This window comes from Phalacrocorax aristotelis, chromosome 3, assembly GCF_949628215.1.
Source record: "Phalacrocorax aristotelis chromosome 3, bGulAri2.1, whole genome shotgun sequence".
Lineage (NCBI taxonomy): Eukaryota > Metazoa > Chordata > Aves > Suliformes > Phalacrocoracidae > Phalacrocorax > Phalacrocorax aristotelis.
In genome coordinates, this window is record NC_134278.1 from 47593967 (window position 1) to 47613239 (window position 19273).

Below are 19273 nucleotides of genomic sequence, written 5' to 3' on the forward strand. Positions count from 1 at the left end.
TTGTAAATAAATAGACATTTGTTTCTTTCTCAGTCAGGAAAATTAACCAAAGAATATTGGATTTCTTTTTAAAAAAAAAAAAAAAAAAAAAAGAAAATGAAAACTGTAAGATTATACAGATTTTAGCATTAGATTTGGAAGAGCTCCAGGGCTGAAATGGAAATTCAGACAGATTAAATATCTGGAACTTAAATAAGGGATCCCTGGTGTAATTCAGAGACACATATTTATGAAACCACATGCACCAGAGTTCCTCAGCTATGCAAGCAAATCAGATGAGCTTAGGGGATTTACAGCTTTCTAATGTCCTTACAAAACTCCTTAATCAAAAGCCCTTAAGTAATTTATCTCTATCTTCTGTGCTGGACACCCTAGACACACACTTGAAAAGTGGATTAATGAAAAGGCACTGATTGGTTTTGATTTCTAACATATATTTCACTAAAGTTCTCTTCTAAAAAAGTAGTCTTCGGTGTCTGTTAGAAGCTATTTATCATCTACTGTGTGCTCTGTTTTAGAACAAAACAAACAAGCAAATAAAAAGAATCATCCTAGGATTCTTCAAACCCAAAGCCTCAGTGCTGTACATAAATGCTTTACCATTGATTCATAAGCTTGTGTAAGCACAAGCTTAAGCTAAGCAAAAAACCAAAAAATCCTAATCCCTCATACCTCCCAAATCTATTGTACTGTCCGCATGTAAGATGGTGGCCTACTGAGAAAATCTGCATGAAGAATTTGAGGCAAAGATAATGAAAATATTTCAACTCTTTATTCTTAAATAATTTTTAAAAGCCTCCCTTACTGTGATACTTAACCGAGAGTGTTCAGCTGCAACTTAAGCGGTAGTAGGTTTGTCAACTGTTTATTAACAGGTTTTCCTCTGTTTTCCTGTCCTGTTAATTTTATAAATAGCTACCTATATAGGATTTTTTCCCAGCATTGCTCTTAACTGTATTTTTCAATGCTTGATGCCTATATGCTTGAAATGTTTTATGTGTGCATGTGTGCTTTGTCTGAAGCCTAATACCTTGCAACAAGATGTCCCTGATTGACCTGAGTCATAATGAAAGTGTTTTGTATAGTAGGTGAAGATGGAAGATGATAAAGCTGTTCATTTTTCTTTTAATTGTTGTTCAGGTGCAGAGTTAGTGTCAATGACAAAAGCATTGTAAAGCCTTTGATAGTGAGGCCATAGCCAGCCAGCCTGCCAGCCTTCCTGCCTGCCTTCCTTCCTCCCTCCCTTCCTTCCTCCCTTTTCCTCTTCCTTCCTTCCTCCCTTCCTTTTTCCTCTTCCTTCCTTCCTCCCTTCCTCCCTTTTTCCTCTTCCTTCCTTCCTCCCTTTCTTCCCCTTTTACAGTTAAAGCCAGATCACAGTTCACAGTGCAGAGGTAAGTGCTTAGGGTTGCTGTATATGGAACAAATGCTTATAAGCAATTGGACTCCTGAAACAGCTAGCAACAAAAGCCAAGGAAGGGCGCTTGCCTAAATTTCTATTTCTTTTCTATCTCTTCAAACTCAGAGGAGCTGTTACAAAGTTCACCAGATGTTGAAGTGTTTTTCAATTTACACCTGAATATTTTTCAGTGTAGATTTTAATCCACTAGGGAATTACTTTCTTGCAGAACTTAAATGGATGAGATATAGGAAGGTAAAATTTCAGTGTTTTCCTTTCTTCATTTTAAAAGAAACTCTAAAATAAGAACTCAGCTGGATTTAATAAAACGTATGCAACCAGAGGTGAAAGTTGTAGTGAATTTACATCATACTCCCTCACAGCTGAACAGAACGTGAATTGTAACCATCAGCAGTTTTTGTTTTCTGAAGGGAGAAAAATCTAAAAGCCTAACAATCTAAGGGTCTGTTTAGGTAAGTTGAAAAAGATAGCCTGACTGTATTTTGAGTCAAAATAAAGTGAGTGAGAAGATGTGCTAGCAGCCAGAGACAGGTTTTATATTGAGTGGCTCTGGAAATATTTATTGAAAAATTATATTAAATAGAATATTTTAAGGTTGTACATAAATACCTTAAAAATCAGGAAATTAATTTCCAGTGCGCATATATTTACTAGATGCATCTTTAATTATGCAATTAGCTATTATTGCTTTCCAGAAGAACCCAGCTCTGTTATTCTCTGGGGAAGATATTTACACACTCTGGTCTGAAATGTAGTCCCTAAAAAACTCACTGAGGTAAGAGTCAGGGATAATAGTCTCTGACATCTAGGAAGACTCTCCTGAATGGATATATTAATTTCAGTTTTCCAAAGGATTACTTCTTTGCCTAATCTGTGTACATTTTCAGAAGGACAACAAAGGTGATATTATTGAAAGGAAGCTACACAGAAATTAAGTCAGAAACAGGCCAAAACTAGAGCTTTACATAGAAACAATGGCCACATTTTTCTCCACATACATAAGATTGTGTAAATTCTTCTTCCTCTTTTCTAGAAAATAAGAAACCATTTTTACTGCAATTTTGCAAAAAGTATCAAAACAGACATAAAGAATAGATTTTCTCAAACGCTTAAATATTTTCAAAATTATGATCATAAGAAATCTGAGTCACAAAAATAAATGTTGACTATTAGATTAAGCTTGAAATTAGGCCGAGACAACTGACATGTGACTTTTACTGGAACTGGTTCAGAATAATTACATAAAAATTATTAAGATAATAATAGGGCTACTCCAGGAGAAATCAAGATGTAAAGTTAATATTATTATACCTTTAGAATCAAAGTGATTGACTTTCATAAACTGCTTATTGTTTACCTCATGGTTCCTTTAATATAACTGGAGGAAAAGGCAATCCATGTTATAATATATAACTGTTCAGAGAAAGAATGACAAAATTCGTTATCTCAAAACCCTAATTTTGTCCATATTAATTTCCCACCTGTTTTCTGACTCATTTGGTTAATGTCTTTGGAAAGGATTCTTATTGCCTACTGCAATTTACAGTTCTTACAATTCATGTAAAAATTTCATTAGCATATGTAATTTTCTATTGGATAGATAATTTATAGTATAGGTAGTTATTTTTTAGGATAAATAATTACATTATTTTATTATTATTATACTTCACCCTTATATGTGATTACTAATAAAAACAAACTGGCTATAAAAATGACAACTTTGGAAGAATATAATGGTTTAATCTGTCTTTCTAATTGTCAGATAATGGTAACTAAGTACATCTGATTTAGAGGAAAAAAAACCTTCTGTGTATCATACCCACAATTCAATTCACATATCTCAAACAAAATTTTAAGGCTTCATTCTTTCATTTCTTTCAAAGCTTATGAGAATTTCTTAATCTTATTCTAATCTTCAGCTTCAAACTCATATCCAAAAAGCAAGAGACAGTGTTTTGGAATTTTTGTCTAACATAAAATGACTACATTTGCCACAGGTCTGGGTGCCTTTCTGCTCAGCCTTGATGTTGCAGGACACTAAGCAAATAACAGGCAACCTCCAGCTGCAGGTGGGTTCCTGGTTATTGGCTAAAGACTGTTTTCTGTCTTGTGCTCCTTACGTGGAGCCTGCCTTTGTTGTAGGGAGTACACACTGAGGCTTGTACTCTGCTTACATCTTTTTTGCCCCAGAGTTACGAAGCATATTCTCTGTTCATCGCTGCCAGCAACGAGTAAATTGTATATCTTGGTTTAATTAGCAGGAGAGACACACCCTTGAATTAGACTGCTGTTTTGCAAGAGGAGTGAGATATTTTCCTCTTAGTTCTTTCTCATTCCTGCAACACCATTGTGGGAGTCTCTAGAGGCAGTTTTACTGGGAGGAAAACTTCTTTTTTTTTATTTTGAAAATATTCTGGCTCTGAAAACGTCACATTTATACTTGGAGGAAATTAATGAATATTAATGATTTTGCATGTCTCACCTTGAAAAGCTGAGTCCAACAGTTAACAATGAAAAGTGTATGTCCCAGAAAAATATTATCACTGCTTAAAAATATATTATGATCAAAAGGTCTTATCAAGTTTTCCACACAGCTTGCTTTAAACTCAGAGATTCCATATTATGTGCCCCAAAATCATCTGAAGGGAAAAAACCCCTACAAACGGATACTTTTCTCTTCCTTTACATCACATTAATACAGCTATGCCACATGAAATATTGCCATTTGATGGTGGTTTCCTAGTGAAAAACTCAGGAGAAGCCCCTGTTAGAATGATTGTCTACCACCATCATCAGTGGAGGGACAGGGAGAATACAGCAACTAAAATCAGGATTTGAAACACTAAAAAAGAGTAATGTATAGTTTGAAATATTATTTAGTAGTAGCATACAATTACCTTCACTTTTTTGTTCACCAGTGCTGGCTTACCTGAAAGACCAAATTAAATCTTTTCCCTTTTGCCTTTCATATTTTTAACCCTGACTTCTTTATGCTGAGTAGTGATTTTCATTCTTCTGAGTGAAGCGTGTGAGCGTAAATCCAATTTTCTGTTTTGGGTGACTGTACCTTTAGACTCCATGATACATACAGATTTTCAATCAATACAGTTCCAGTTTGTTTTAGCTTGGGATAATTGAGAATTATGGCGCAAATGATTAAAAAATAAGAAGAGTTGCTGACTATATTCTTGTCCATACAATGCACGGGCACTGTGTGTGCCTAAAGATGTAACAAGTGTCAACAGATATTCATGACTTCTCAATATTTTGATTAGTGTATTGTATTAAAATTGCCTTTGAGCAGTAACAGTTCCTCTTAATACCCATTTACAAACCCCTAAAGGAACAAAAAAACCAATTGAGAATTACTGTTCTGCATAATTTCCACTTGTATCCATATCATAATTAGTGTTCATTTTAAATATATAAAGTATTGATCTAAAAAAGGAAAATTAAAAAGTATAACTTTTCCCTAAATATTGCTTTAGGTCTAACAGCTCAAACTGAATATGCTATTGCAACACTGTCATGCAGTAATTGAACCTGACCAATGCTTACTATGAAGATCTGCCCCCAAATGCTGTAGTTAAATACTGGAAGTTATATAGAAAAAATACTTTCTTGATAAAGTCTCTAAAAAGTAAAGTTAAGGATAAGGAACTGAAAATAAATGAACAAGTCCTGTGAATCTGTAGAACTAAAGTACTCAGTACTTGATTATGTTATCTAAATCATATATTTAAGGTGATAGCACTGTCTTTTCACATTTTCAGCATACCTTTGAATGTTGGACAGTTGAGCCATAGCTAGGTTGACTGGATAAACAATTTTTTCAAATGTTAGGAAAAATTACATTTATTTTCTAGACACTGATGTTTAATTTCCTAGCTGAGCTTAGCCTATTACATGCTCTTTTCATGTGACAAGATTCTTGAATAGTGAAGAAAATGTTTTTGGAAATGCAGATTACATGAGAAAAGCCCAAAAAAGGAAGAGCTGATTATACATGTAACATGTTAAACTGAACCTTTATTCAACACTTTCCTTATGTATTTAAAAATGAGGAAATAAATATTTAAATATGATAAATGATTGCATTTGTAAGAACTCCAGTGATACATATTTATCCTTGTATTTGTAAAAAAAATTGATTTAAAGAAAAAAAAAAAGGATAGCCTTATCATTTTGAAAGTGACTGGTGAACATGATAACCTATGTGAAGTTATAATGTCAGGTATTGCTGCTTAGTGGTTATAACCTCTTCAATGCAAAAATTTTGTTGGATCATTACAGTACCTCTGACACAATCCAATAAAAATATTGACAATATATTATTTTCCTTTTCTCTGCCTTTTATTTACTTCTTGTGAAACTAATCCGTAATGGAATTTTCAGATAACTGTTTTAAAGCTATAAGCCCATTCAAAAGATGATTTTATTTTCTTTTAAAAAAAGGTGCCAAATTGGTAGGATAATTGAATTTTTATCTAAACGGTCTGTCTACCCACAAAAACTTATATTACATATATTCTCAGAATAGCCTTCTCATTGGTTTTATAGTGCTACTGGCTGCACTGGTTCATTCAAAGATGTTTTATATACCTCTTCCTAATACTTAATTTTTTCATGGAGACTTTTATTGTACTTAGGTACCATACAGCAATGGCTGCTGCAAACAGAGCTCACTATACCGTTAGTCCAACAATAATCACTCCCATAGGAAGGATATATAACAAGAAAGCAAACAAGCAAGCGATTGTATTTCTAATATTAGTTTATTGCAGCATCATTAAAATATTCTTCCACTATTGCCTCCAAAGCATGTTGTCAGGCTATTGGCAGCTCTAACACCTAGAACACCTAAGTATGCTATATTCCACACAGTTTCTTCTGTGTCTCAGTACATTGTAATAGTTCTGGCCTTGCCTCTCAGAGATTTTGAGCCTTGCATTGTTCCTCTGCCCTCTGGATCTTATGGAAGAAAACAAGATAGCATATTCTCCAGTCAGTAATAGTATTTCTTCTATATTCTTGCAATTACTTTAGTCTGAAGTATGTGGGTTGCAGCAGCATTTGTGTAAAGACAGAAATGTGATTCTTCATAGCCTGCCTACAGGCAATGCAAGGCAATGCTCTGTGCATGCCGGAGATAAGTTACTCTGATCCCAGAGAACTAGTATCTCCACTTTATATAACCATTTTGTAGAAAATTGATTTTATTTTTGGAATGGTTCTTTCAGTTACCTAGTCATTCCATCAAATCGTTCAGAGAAAGAGTTTCAGTTTCAAAGATCTCATGAAACTACTCCATTTTTCTTCTTTCAAAAAGATATAGTTATTCTATGACTAGGAGTGCCACTTCTCTCATTTAGGACTGGAAGAATGTGCTGAGTTTCCTGTCAGAATGAATAATTTTTTAAAAATAGGGAAAAGCATTTGCTGTTCTGAAATAGTAAATACTAGAATTTGCTGGAGTGAAAACACAACTGTACTCCCTCCCCCTTAAAATAGCTGTAGCTCCCTCACAATAAAATATTTCAGGAATCTCATTAAACTGTAACAGACATTACAATCCTTGCACTGTGTTATTCAGTTTTCCTACACTGAATAACACCTGGCATTTATTACACTCTAACAACACCTTCCTGGTTTTGCCTGCTATCTGGGGTTTGCTCCCCTCCTTTCCAGCATCCTCACAGCCAAGCGCCTCAAACCATTTCAGGTAAAGACTTGACATGCAGAATTTATGTCCTCATCTTCCTTCTGTAAGTTTAACGAAGTGTTACTATGTGTAAAGATGTAAAGATCAAGTGCATTGCGACTTTTTCATCAGTGATTGGTCTTCTGTTCAATAATTTTCTCCAACAGGTCTGTAAAATAAGCCAACATTTCTTTATTAGTAATATATATGATACTTTTATCACGTTCCTGTAATTGAATTATTATGCTATAATCTAGCAGAAAGTTTTGCAATAGGTTTGAGAAATACTACTCTGTGTGCTTTGTTATCTAACATCTTCACACATGCAGATACTATTTTCCCTCGTTTTCTTATGCTTTTGTGACAAACATAATAGCCTATAGTTATTTCTCAATTTGATTTTAGTTTTATTTGCTTTATTGTGTCATTGTCAGAGTTCAGATATTTGAACCTAAGATTGTATCAGTAGGAGACAAGGTCCTAGATCATATGCTTGACTGGCAAATGGTTCACAGGAAAAGAATCTAAATTTCATTATTTCTTCCTTCTTAAAGTGTCCTATCATGTTCCAGTGGTTGTTGGTGTGTTATGGTTTTATGTAGTTGCTGTCAGAGGGAACTAGATAAAAATCTATCACCTTGGTTTGTGTGTGAAGAAAGCATTCTTCTGGCTGGAAAGTTGTTTTGCAGGAAAAGACCTGGGGGTCCCAGTGGACACCAAGTTAAACATGAGCCAGCAATGTGGACCTCTCACCAAAGAAGGCCAACGTCACCCTTGGGGGTATTAAGCAGAGTGCTGCCAGCAGATATAGGGAGGTGATCCTTCTTCTCTGCAGTGCACTGGTGAGACACGTCTGGAGTGCTGGGTCAGGTCTGGGCTTCCCAGAGAGACAAGGACATTCCTAAGCAAGTGTAGAGAAGAACCACAATGATGCAATGATGGCTAAGGGAGTGGAGTATGGGAAGGGAGTATGCATATGAGAAAAGGCTGAGAGAGCTGGGCCTGTTCAGCCTGGAGAAGAGAAGGCTCAGGGGGATCTTTATTGATGTATATAAACACATGGTGGGACGGAGTAAAGGAGGTGGAGTCAGACCCTTCTCAGTTGTAGCCAATTTCAAGATGCAATGGGCACAAACAGAAATACAGGAAATTCCACTTGAACATAATAAAAATCTTTTTTACTGTGGGAGTGATTAGGCTCTGGAACAGGTTGCCCAGAGAGTCTGTTGGGTCTCCATACTTGGAGATACTCAAAACACAATGGGCTGCAGCCCTGCACAACCTGCTCTAGCTAACCCTGCTTTGAGAAGGGGGTGGTACTACATGATCTTCAGAGGTCCTTTCCAATATCAGCAATTCTCTGATTCTGTGAAGAGTTTCCAGGGCTTTTTAAGTTCTGTAGTTTTAATGCTGGAAGAACTTCACCCTTTAGTTCAACCAGCATGATGCTTTGTGATAAAAGTTACTTTTTTCAGTGTGCATATGCTCTGAGTTGACACTGTTACTATCATGTGTTTATCATGTAGATGGAGAGTTCTATGGATGTCTGTAATATTTAAAAATATTTTACTGTTATTTTTTTAAATGCTTCACTAGCTGGCATTATTTCAGAGACAAATGTCTATGTATCTGAGGATGTACAGTTCATTTGACTCCTTAGCTATTCTGACTTAGCAATTTTTCCCTTTTGTCACTGCAATAAAAGACAGAGAACTCCAGACATTGCTAAGGGGTGTTGGCTCTGTATGTCCTTGATAAAAAGTCAGTTCTCTTTGCATTATGACCAAATAGTTTACCTGTGAAGTGTGTTTTCTTTGGCAGTGATCCTCTTTTAATAGACAGTATCTCAGAATCTGAGTCTGCAAAAAATTCTTGTAAGATCTGATGGAGTAATAGACCATAGCAATTTGTAGACTCTGGGACACACTCCCAGAACCTCACAGTAATGTCAGAATAGGCTTTTTTTTTTCTTCTGGATGTCTATAAGTTCACCTTCCCACTTTGGGTGTTCAGTTTAATAAGCATACTAAAAAAACCCTCAAAATGGGACCATCGTCAGTAATGTGCAATACATTTCTAGAGTCCTCTTTTCCATGGTGTGCAATGAAATAGCTCTTTCTAAACTTCCTGCTTTTGTGTCGACTCCTAAAGATTTCATGTAGATGTAGAAATACAGTTTCCTACTTGTCCAGTTCCCAGTAAGATATCCAAGTAAAAATAAAGTTTGTGGTGTCTTGTAACTCTTTGTGTTCCCATTTATCTGTAGTGCTGTGCTTATTTAATTAATATAACATTACGTATTTTTGATTTCACACTCTGTGTCCAGCTAAAACAATCTCCCCTTCCCCAGGAATTTATTGGCCACTTCTAACCTAATGTCTTCATTTCTTCTTGTCATGTCTCAGATGAATCAGGAAGCCAGAGTGAGATCAAGAATACATAGGGATATATAAGTCATCAGACAAGGGTTTTTTTCCACAAATTGAAGACTCCGAGACAATGTATATACCCTATGACAGATTCTACTTACCTGCAAGAAATGAAATGACCGATTGGAAAAAAATAGAAGGGGGGTTAAAACAAAAGAAAATGTTGGCCCTTGGAAAAACAACTTGTTGTACATAATATATTCCAGCAAGGGAAAAGCACAACAGGGGCATCCCTGATGTAGATACAAAGGAGTTGACCACTAACCTCCAATGGAAAGATTTTCTCTGGACACTTTCCAGGATGAGCCTGGAAGGACTGAACAGTTTTTATTTTACCTAATAAAATTCCACTTCACAAGGGTGACACATAATCTACTTCTTAAGGTCTGACTCATTTTCCTTTTCATTGCAGTGACCTTTGCATATGCATTGGCCACTCTGTAAGGAGTATGCAACATAATATCCTGATTGTCTTGCTATTCGTGACTTTGTAAGATAAAAGTCAAAGCTGAATTAAAGCCCTGTTGCTGGAAATCTTAAATGCACACTCAAACCTCAAAGATAATAAAATTCTATTGTTTAAGAAGAGAATGGTGAAGCATATTAATATAGTCTGATTGTGGAAAAGAAAAACATCATTAAAACAAATGCACACATAGTACAAATGAATCATAGTGATTTTTAAAAACAGACACCACAGGATCTAGCTCGAGAGTTAGATCTGAAAGCTGGAAAAATAAAGAAAATAAAAATATCTTTTTGGTTTGCTTCTTTTGTTTCCATACTTTTCTGTCCCTTTTGGAACCTCGATATAAATAATTATTTTAGCACACAGTTTTTATTATGGCTCTATATAGTATCTATTTCTTTCTTAGCTATTTTAAAGTATATGCTCTTAATGTGAGATGATTAAATCATTTAATAAACATCCTATAGATAAATATAGTAAAATTTAATAATATTTGTAGCCATAACCTAAATCACTGCTTTTGGCAAATGAAACAAATTTTGGCAAGTAAAATAAAATTTTAAAAAGTAAATTAAATGAAGGGTATTTTTATTTCTGTTGGGGTGAACGTATCAGTAGCATATGCAATACAGATTTTTTTTGAAAACGCATTCAGTTTAATGCATTGCTCGGTTGGGTTTTCCCCCCCCCAAAATTCTGTTTTTTAAAACAAACAAGCAAACAAACAAAAACAAAAAACCAAACAATTTTGCTGAATATGACACTTTCTGGAAGAACCCACTGCAATTTTAGTATACAAACATGAATTTAAAAAGCCAATTACTTTCACATTTTCTATGAAAAGTCAAAATTTTCTGTGAAAAATTATATCTGCATTTAAGTAAAAGAACAGCAGAATACATTGCCTTCTTCAATATTTTCCACTGAGCTAGTAAAACCGAGGGATCTAAATGGCGCTCTCAGATTCATAGTTTCATTAAGATTTTGATAATAATTTCTATTTCATCTTATACAGAGATGGCAGGTGGGTTATTCTGGTGACTAATGAAAGTTCTGACTCACATTATATTACCTAGCCATGCTAGATTTTCTTATTTCTTATCCTGTGTTTACCTTCCTGTTTCAATCTTGTACCTCCCAGTCATCCCTATTTCATTGCTTCAGACATGTCAGTAGAGTAACTCCAGTTACTTTTGTTTCCTGTTGATCGTAATAGTATGTTGTCAAAAGACTCTGAAGAATGACTGATCTTTAGACACATAGATTTGTACACTGTAAATAATGTATGTTCTATCTTGTTCGTGAGTTCTGTCCTAATGCCATATCTTTGCTAAACATAATTATATCTGAATTTCTTTTTTTTTTTTTTTTATTTCAGAGCACAAAGAAACCTGAAAGTATTTAAGTGATATTTCTTTGTAAAAATTCTAAACATGGACAAGTAGTGACTTAACTGCAACCGAACCAGAACTTGGAACAAGCAGCAAGAATATAGGAAAGAGTTGAAGGATGTTGATGTTTTTTGTGACTTTCAGTTGATTGCAGCTGTTTTGAAATTACACTAGACATCCAGAACTTTTAATGAGTTTCTATATTAAGGTTAACACTTTGACTTAATGTTGGAATGAAAAGGCAAATGACTGCAAATAAAGGTGAATATGTCATAAGTCATTGTTCTCCCTAACAAGCAAGAAGCATATGATCACTCCATGAATTTTTCAAGAGGTCTTCAGATGCCATATGCGTTGCAGTAATTCAGACACATGGACAATATCAAGACAAGAGCTGCATCTATAACTAGTTACTTCAGCAGAAATTAAAACAAGGCAACACATTTATATACGGCTTTCAAACAGAGTTAGTGGACATTGCACACTTAATTCAAGGTAGTACTTCTCCCATCTGAAGTGAAATACCTCTGTTTTCCTTGACAGACTGCTATTTACACATAGTGTGAAAAGATGATGTTTTGATAGGACTATATTGATATAATATGGACAGAATGGTTCCAGAAATCTGTTACTAAGAATTATTAACCCCAGCTGAAACTAGGTTTGTATGTGTTGAGAATGATGAACCTATAGGTGACTTCTGACTCTTCAGAGTGTACATGGATATAGCTAAGAAACATCTTTTTTTAAGCCACTCTGGGATAGCACATGCAGGATTGAATTATCTATCTCAGTTATACCTACATGACACTGTAAGAATGTCATGTAGCAAGTACTTGTAACAATTACATTTTTACATATCATGTAAGAATGAAAACATGAGTTATATTTAGTAGAGGTTAACCCTATGTGTTGTTTAGGGCTTTTTGCTGTGAGGGACACCCATGTACTAAACACGTTTTACACATAGAATCATAGAAGGGACCTTTAGAGGTTGGAAGGGACCTTTAGAGGTCATCTAGTCCAACCCCCATGCAGCAAGCAGGAACATCTTCGACTACATCAGGCTGCTCAGAGCCCCGTCCAACCTGACCTTGAATGTTTCTAGGGATGGGGCATCTACCACCTCTCTGGGAAACCTCTTCCAGTGTTTCACCAATCGCACTGTAAAAAATTTCTTCCTTATATCCAGTCTAAATCTACCCTCCTTTAGTTTAAAACCATTACCCTTTGTCCTGTCACAATAGGCCTGGTGAAAGAGATTGTCCCCATCTTTTCTGTAGTCCCCCTTTAAGTACTGGAAGGCCGCAACAATGTCTCCCCACAACCTCCTCTTCTCCAGGCTGAACAACCCCAACTCTCTCAGCCTGTCCTCATAGCAGAGGTGCTCCAGGCCTCGGATCACTTTTGTGGCCCTCCTCTGGACCCGCTCCAACAGTTCCATGTACTTCCTGTGCTGAGGGCTCCAGAGCTGAACGCAGTGCTCCAGGTGGGGTCTCACCAGAGCAGAGTAGAGGGGCAGAATCACCTCCCTCGACCTGCTGGCCACATTTCTTCTGATGCAGCCCAGGATATGGTTGGCCTTCTGGGTTGCGAGCACACATTGTTGGCTCATGTCCAGCTTTTCATCCACCAGTACCGCCAAATCATCCTCTGCAGGGCTGCTATTAATCTTTTCATCCCCCAGCCTGGATTGATATTGGGGGATGCCCAGACCCAGGTGAAAGACCTTGCATTTGGCCTTGTTGAACCTCATGTAGTTCTCACAGGCCCACCTCTCCAGCTTGTCCAGGTCTCTCTGGATGACATCTTGTCCTTATGGTGTGTCAGCTGCACCACTCAGCTTGGTGTCACCTGCAAACTTGCTAATAGTGTACTCGCTCCCACTGTCTATGTCATTGATGAAGATATTAAACAGTATTTGTCCCAGTACGGACCCTTGAGGGACACCACTCGTCACCAGTCTCTATCTGGACACTGACCGCTACCCTGTGGATGCAACAATCCAACCAATTCCTTATCCACTAAATAGTCCACCCATCAATTTTGTTTCTCCCCAGTCTAGAGAGAAGGATGCTGTGGGGGGCCATGTCAAAGGCCTTGCAGAATCCTGGATAGATGACATCTGTAGCTCTTCCCTTGTCCACTGATGTAGTCACTCCATCACTGAAGGACAGTAGATTGGTCAGGCAGGACTTGTCCTTGGTGAATCTATTCAGAAGGCATCAGGATCCTACTTGAAAAATCCACTGCAGAGGTTAAGCATAACTCAGGTCTTCAGTGAAGGCCAGTCCTTATCATGAAACAAAGTAAACCTGAATATTTTGGAACCTACTGATCATGAAATTAAGGCAGGAACAATAAACATGTCTGGAATCAGATGTAAGATGTCATAGACACTAAATAATTGTATATAACAGCTAAACTCTGAGAAAAGCCTAAAGGAAATATTTTCCTAAGTGTGGACCCAATCTGATAACAATCAAAAATATTTACTATTCACAGCTGAAATAATCAAATTTCTGTTGTAATGGAAATGCTATCTTTTTTTCTTTCCTCTTTTAATAATGACTGGTGAATCTTTAATTCACAGTACTTCCCCATACTTCTTCCTGGAAACCACTGTCATTAGCTTATCTTTAGATCTTCCAAACTCTTGAAAACATCCTGCTAAATAAATGAGAAAAAGCATGCAATTATTTTTTTCTTCTTCTTGGAAAAGCATAGATGTGGTCCTCAAATTTATAAAACTTGCCAAAATCTTTTAACAGTACCAGAATACTGTGCAATAGGATTTATAAACTTTTGTTCTATACTAGTCATATTTGAGACACATCTATACCCAAACCTAGCTGATGATAAACACTATGAATTATGAAATGATACAGGAATACATAATGATAGCAAGTTCAGAGGAATTATTTTACATAATTTTGTGTTCTGTAACATTTTTTAGACTTTACCTAAATGAATTGACAAATGTCACTTGTCTGAATCAAACAAAATGATATAGTGTGCTGATAACAGATATTCAGTACATAGGATTTGTCTGATCCTGATACAGCTTTGTGTGCAAACACCTGCTGAAGTTTAAATTTACAATATTTCTCAGAAATATATTTTAGCAGCTGTTGTGAAAAGAACCAAAGCCATGCATTGAAATATATTTTCAAAGACACTTTCAATTTTTTTTTGCATATTTCGGCATATTTTCAAGGTATTTATCAATAAATTTATTGGTTCAACATATTTAAGTGGTTATTTTATTCCTTATTGAAGTAATAGCAGGTATTTAATGGATGAGCAATATATCAGATGAGTTTATGACCTTGGAGAGGTGAAAGATAACATGTGAAGATTAAATATAAAGATATTAAAAAGTACAACCCTTGGCTTTCTTGAGCAAAGTAACAGTGTTAAACCAATTGAATTTCATATAAAATAAAATGCTGAGTGTAAACTGTCATTTTAAAGTCTAAGCTCAGTAGCACACAATTTATAATATTTTAAATTTAGTATACCGTTCTGATTTTGATACATATCTATAGATTTAGGGTTCGCTATCATGAGCTATTCTAAGAGTTTTGAAAATTAGGTCATCTCACATGAACAGGCGTGCAGTACTATTATAGCAAGGATAAGCTTGGTAAAACCCCTGCTTAAGCTTGAAATTAAAACTAAAAGAAGATATGCTATGAGACCATCTGATAACTAATAGTCTCAATTAAGCACCTGTAAGCATTTAAATTGCCTTCCCATTTTCTTTTCTGTTTCTGTGTACTCTGGAGAGTTCAAGCCTGTTACTGAAAATATGTTTGTCTTGCATACGCTTTCTACTTACATAAAATCACAGCATAGTCTATATTTTAAAATATTCATAAAGAGTTAGCTAGAGCAGTCAGCTTTACAAATGTATACCTGAAACTTCAACTTAAATGAGTGGAGCTACCTTTATTTACACCAGCTGTAGATCTGTGTCAGAAAATGCTTTATAAAGTTACATTTTAAATAGATGACTTTTCTATTAGGGGTTTTTAATAGGAACTGATGGATGCAGCAACAAAAGCTTAGTGAGTAGCAGTGTGTGCATTTCATTGTATGGTATTTAATTTCTATGATCCCAGTTTCCTCATATTATCTTAGTTTTACTATAACTTCTCTAAATTTTTTTATCTTCTGGATAAAAAAAGAAAAGGTTAAGTTGTTGGAAAACAGGTAACCAGTGGGATAAACAAGAGTGAGTTCTGGGTCTATAGCTGTTTCTCTCTCAGGTGAAACATTTTTTCCAGAATCAGTATTGGACAGTGACAACCCTGAACTGTTTGCAGAAGGGAAGGCATGTAACTAATATAATGTGTGGCCTCAGAAGAATAAGGAACCAGTGGGAAAATACATGTGTCTAGAGTAGCACGTAAGGGTGTTCTACTTAAGGGTGATAACTTCAGCTAAGAACAATTTTCTTGTACTGGAAATAAAGCAGCATAAAAAGGGAGCAAGGAAGCTGATAGTTTCTCACTTGTCTCTTAGTACAAGGCAACTGGTGCTGTGGAGGTCAGGGCTAAGGTCTCTAATGCAATGGGTTGACATCTGTCCTCAGGAAACTGGGACCTGTTTTGGGAACTCTTAATGGGGTAGTAAGAAAAAAACAGAAACCCTTCTATTTCAGTGTTGGCTTGGCTTGATATGTCTAAGAGTTTTATTTTTTTGGTAGGCAGAGGATAAAGAATAAAACTTCTATTTCTGTTGTTAAGCTCAGACTCATAAGTATCAAGTCTGATGTGGTTTAGCAATAGCCAGGAGCTGCAGCCCACTGTCACAGGTATGGCTTTTCTATTTAGCAGCTGGTCACTAAAATATACTTTTAGAATAATTCTGTAACTTGGAGTTTGCAATAACTGTACAGTGGACAGTTCCTCCTGTAATTCTATTCTGCTAATTTGTCCTTTTTAGTTTCTTGATACGCTGCTAAATATATATAAAAAAATGAGCCAGGTAGCACACTTCAAGGTTTACTGTGAAGCTCATATTTGAATTATCAGAAGATACTCCAAACTGCTAAGTAATGATGTTATATAAAGAACCAGGCAGCAATCTTGATGTTTATGACCAGTCCCTTCAAGAATGAAAGCAAACTCATGCATGCCGACAAAGTGGCACAAATAATAACATATTCATCCAACCTGTGTCTTCTGTCGTCTCTTTATCTATACCTAATATGCATTTTAATAAAAATTCTTCAAGTTATAGTAAGTTTGGATGGACATAATTGTTGTAGTACTAATTAAAAGCTCTGGAGCAGCTCCATAGCAGAAATATTGTATATGTGCAGGGAAGATCTGAAGTACTTTTAACATGACAGGTTGCTTCCTTCTGCATTAGATGCCTAAATTAAAGTTTTTTAAGTTGAAACTTGCTTTTGCTTTCTTTCTTCTGATGGTCAGCATTTGATCACACACACACACACAAAAAAAACCTGTTTAGCTCTCCAATTAACTTTTGATTCTGGAAATTACTTGGGCTCCTGATGAAGAAAGGTTAAGCAGTTAAAAACATGAGATATTAGTGCATGTGCAGTGTAACACAAAATGGTTTCAACACTGCTGGTGTCAATGCTGAAAAAAAGGAAGCTACACTATGATAAATCCAGGTTAGCCTTGCCAAATCTATAATTAAAAACCCTAACCATCATAAACTGATAAAAGAAGTTGAAGGGAAGCACACCTCAAGTGTGTGTATATAAACACACTCTGTTCCATCTTTAAGCAAGCCAGTCTCCTGGTATGTCTTCTCATCTTCCTGACCACAGGGATGAACAGTTTGTACACTTGAATGATGCTGTCCTGAAAGACCTGCCAGCTTTCCTGGGTTCCTTTAGTGCCATTTTGTCTGATCCTGACCCACAGGTTTTCACCCGGCGTCTCATACATCCCACACAACAGCTCACTCTGAGCTGCTCCTTCTCACAGAGGGATCATCCCCCACTTGTCTTCCCTGTCCGTATTTCCTGAAGAGCCCTGAAGTGGTCAGGCAGTTGGATTAGATGATTGTTGTTTTTTCTGTCTGTTTCCCAGGCTATGTGCATTTATGTACATATACTTGAGCTGGGACTCCTTTCAACATCTTCCATAGTTTTATTGTTTCTACAGTTCATTCACAATTTGGGTAAAGAAATTAAGTAACTTACAGAGTACACCATCACCTCCAACAATAATATTCTAAAGAATTATTTTTCCAGGTCGCAGGTTACAAATACATTAATTGTTCCAGATAGAATAATAGAATCATCCTCCATGATGTTGTGCCAAACCAAAAATGTGTTGTTGCATTTAGTATTTATATTACACTCTGCATATATAAATACCTAAGTGTGCACAGAGGTCAGAAAATACTATCAATTTATTGTGCTGGACACTGAAGTCCAGGGGGCAATGCTTTGCTAAAAATACTCACTAGGCAAATCAATGAAATAAGCAAAAACTGAATTCAGATGTTATTGTTCTCTGAGGTATACCTGTTCCATGCAGTCCGTTGTCATCTTCCTAAAATATGAACATAAAATTATAGGCTGGGTTTTTTCCTGATGTCAAGTGGATGGATGTAGAAAATAGTCTAACACAAAATAATTCCTTAAAATTTTATTCTGAAAAGTGAGTTTCTTTTTTTTTTACCCTTATGGACAATGCAAAGAAAAAGTGGAAAGGTGGGAAAAGATGTTAAGTTATATTACCTGAATGCAATTTTCTCCAGCTATGCTCCCTCAAGGACATTAGTAATTTATCTACTCATTTATTTTTACTTAGAAAGTATTATGTGGTTTTATCTGAAAACACATGAAAAGATCAATTACAGGACTATGAATTCTACATGGTCAAATGATTTATTGCTTGATCATCCAGCAGGACCTAATAATAGCTGTAATAAGGAAGACTTTGAAATAAGTAAGATATTAAATTTTTTCACCATATGCTCATAATCATAATTTTCTTGCTGAGGGTCATAGTACAGCTACCCTTAAAAGAATGAGACAAGGAGCATAGACTTCTCTGTTAATTGGTGTTCTGTAAGTAAAGAGCAATTGGCAAAAAATACGTTGAAACTTGTATTATAGCTGGCCAAGGCACTATCATGCTTGAGTTTCCTGGGTGATAAAATACTTTTTAAAGAAGCAACAACAACAAACAGATGGCAAAAGAAGACATTACATAAGGGTAAAAAGTAAGGTGGAAAAGAGAAATCGACAAGCAAGTTAAGAGAAAGAAATGAGAAAATAATAATCCTAAAGAAGATTAAAACTAAAAATAATATTTTTATTCATAATTATTTAAAAAGTTTTCAACCTGACCTTTTGCTGTTATCTGTTATTCTATTTAAAAATCTGAAGTAGCAATTCATGTCATTTCCAGATGTCTTATCTTAAAAATTCACCGGCTTTGTGTTTTCTTAGGGAACTTGTTAGCTATGAACAAAGCAGTTAACACCCCAAGTAAATGAAAGCAATTCTCAGTAAAACGAGAAGGTTCATGAAGCAAAAATGAAATAAGCAAAATTTAAAGAAAACAAACAATACATAAAATAGAATGTCCTGATTCTAAGACAGCAGAGAGGTAGTTATCCTAAACTGCTTCTTCTTTTAACCAAAGTCAAGTTCTTAAATTACATGAAGTGTAAACACAGTACTAGCTTACTGGGATTTATTGCTTAACCAATCTATAGTCATTAGCTTTGGTGCCTCTGGTCTCTGAGTACTCTCTAGAGATTTAAGAATGTCAAATTAATAGAAAAAGTAGGCTGCATATATGGTGTTTACTGCTGTGATAAGCAGTATAATAAGTAAGATATAGGTGCACTTGTTGGTTGACAATTTAG